This window comes from Rattus rattus, chromosome X (assembly GCF_011064425.1).
Source record: "Rattus rattus isolate New Zealand chromosome X, Rrattus_CSIRO_v1, whole genome shotgun sequence".
NCBI classification, from domain to species: domain Eukaryota; kingdom Metazoa; phylum Chordata; class Mammalia; order Rodentia; family Muridae; genus Rattus; species Rattus rattus.
In genome coordinates this window covers 47,073,716-47,076,357 of record NC_046172.1, presented here as the reverse complement: position 1 = coordinate 47,076,357, position 2,642 = coordinate 47,073,716, and the positions used below count along the sequence as shown (strand labels likewise).

Genomic DNA, 2,642 nt, shown 5'->3' with positions numbered 1-2,642 from the left:
AGTAAGAGCACCAGTGGAAGGGGAAGCCCTGGGTCCTGCTAAGACTGAACCCCCAGTGAACTAGACTGTTGGGGGGAGGGCAGCAATGGGGGGAGGATGGAGGAACACCCGCAAGAGGAGGAAGGGGTTAGGGGATGTTGGCCCGTAAACTTGGAAGGAATAACCTCGAAATGTAAGCCAGAAATCGTTAATAATAATAATAATAATAATAATAATAATAATAATAAAAGAAATCATCTGAGGCTAAACTGAAAGTAAAATGGGAGAAAGCCAGAGCCGGTTTGTAGGCAACGAGTGGAGGCCGGCCCCTACTACCACGCGTATCATTTATTATGTGCTATAATGGAGGCCATGATGCTGAAGGAAAGAACTTTATGTGTCGCTGCAGACAGGCGTTTGAATCCAGGGCCCAAAATGGTGACCACAGACTTCCGAAGATCTTTCCCATGGGTGACAGGTTCTACATAGGCCTGGCCGGCCCACAATATGATGTCCAGACAGTTGTCCAAGCGTCTCAGTCTTACTGAACCTATGCGAGCTGAAGGAAGGACAGATCAAGCCTCATACACCCTCTTGAGCGTGGTGGCCAACCTCTTATGTGAGAAACAGTTTGGTCCCTACACACAGAACCTGTCATTGCTGGCTTGACCAAGACCTTTTAAGCCCTTCATTTTGCTCTCTGACCTCATTGGCTGTTCCATGGTAACTGGCGACTTTAGTCAGTGGCACCTGCTCTGAACAAATGTATGGGATGTGCAGTCTCTCTAGGAGCCCAACATGGATCCAGAACACCTGTTTGAAACCATTCTCAATATAAAGCTGAATGCTGTGGACCAGGATGCCATGTCAGTCCGGGCATCATTGTCCACATCATAGAAAAAGACAAGATCACCACCAGGACACTGAAGGCCCAGAGGACCCCAAAACCTGGTGCTCCTAGATGAACTAACCTGTGCTATGGCCCCATCTCCCTTTTTGTTTGTTTTTTTTATTAAAAATCTCCTTTCAAAAAGAAAGAAAGAAAAGAAAAGAAAGAAAGAAAGGAAGGAAGGAAGAAAGAAAGAAAGTAAAGTGAAAAACAAAACAAAACAAAACAAAAGAGTATTGCTGTAATTCATGGTGACTCCTACTGGTAATTTTTACAAAAAAATCATAGATTCACCAATATAAGATGATGATAATATGTTGATGCTGATTTGTTACTCCTAAATCCTCATGAGTCATAGAACTGATAGATAACACCAGTCAGAGGAAAATGCATCAAGAGTATCAGACCTATGAATGTTAATTTAGTGGCTGACAGATATAATCTTTCTGCTCAAAGTCACTATCTTCTACCCAGTATTGGAAAGTATGGCATAATGTTAATTTGGTCTCAAATATTGGGTTTGATCTGAGAGGCTTGGAATCTTAATAATAATTTCCCATTAGATCCTTATTATGAGTTAGACAGCCAGTCCTCAATCTACATGAACCCCTTGAGATTTTTGAGGGAGAAAAAAAACTCAAGAAGGAAATAAATATGAGTTTATTTTTCTCTATCGCTGGTTTCTTAAAAGCCTACACTAATTAGACGCATCATTTATCTGTTCCTGTAGAGGAAATAAGATGTTCTAATTTGTTAGAGAAAAAACATTTTATTTATGACTATTAACAGAAAAACACCAACAAAATAAATTTTAATTTTTCTAAAATAACTAATAACTCAAGGTGGGAAAACTTTTTCTACTTTTGACTTATGAAAATCTTCTTAAACATGTATTTTCTTTCCTATCCTAGCAGACTAAGAGTAGTTTAAACCTAGACAACTGGCTGTGAATAGAAGTCAAATAGACACCACTATCACATATAGATTTTCTTGGTTGAATGAGTTCAGATTTCATAACTGAGTTTGTGACTGGGCACTTTGCCCATTGCCGAAGGGGACAATTGCCCTCAGCTCACTCTTCTCAGTTGTCATGTTGGGGAACTTTGTTTAGTGATTTCGCATCATTAAATTTTGCTTCAGCAATTTGTTGTATTTTAATAGAAAGAAACTGTAATGTGGATTAATCTTCATGTAAGTATAATTTCTTCAAGACTAATATACATAAACACAAGATGATGTTCCTTTGTATTCAATATTAGAATGGGATAGCAGCATGGATTAAAATTTACTTAAAAAGAATTCTGTTAATAAAAACAAAACATACTCCTTTGTGTTCCAATATAAGAGCCTCAAGCATATGAATATTAGACAAATCTCTACGATAACATAACTTGAATTTGTTATAAAATTATGTTTGATTTTTCTTTCACTTTCAATGTCATTAACCTTATTAATTATAAGTATATTAATGAAAATTGAATGATTGCCCTATTTAAACTTACTTAGTGATCCAGACCTTCAATATATCAAGCACATACATGATGATGATTTCTAACATAAATTTTCATTGGATTACTAAAGAACGGATATGCAGGGAGGATCATTCAATTACTAAAATGATTTGTGCAAAACCTTAGTTCATATCTCGAGAACTCACATACATGTGGATGTAATAGCATATTTGTATTCCCAATTCTTCTACAGGGAGATGGGAAGCAGAGAGGAGAGATGCCTGTAAGCTCAGGGATCGACCACTCTGGAGTGTTCAATAGAA

General features: G+C 37.6%; 1 pseudogene; it reads left to right on the top strand.

Moving 5' to 3' along the window:
- The first annotated feature begins 332 nt into the window (after positions 1–332).
- On the top strand, positions 333–944 carry LOC116887868 (annotated as a pseudogene).
- Positions 945–2,642: the final 1,698 nt, after the last annotated feature.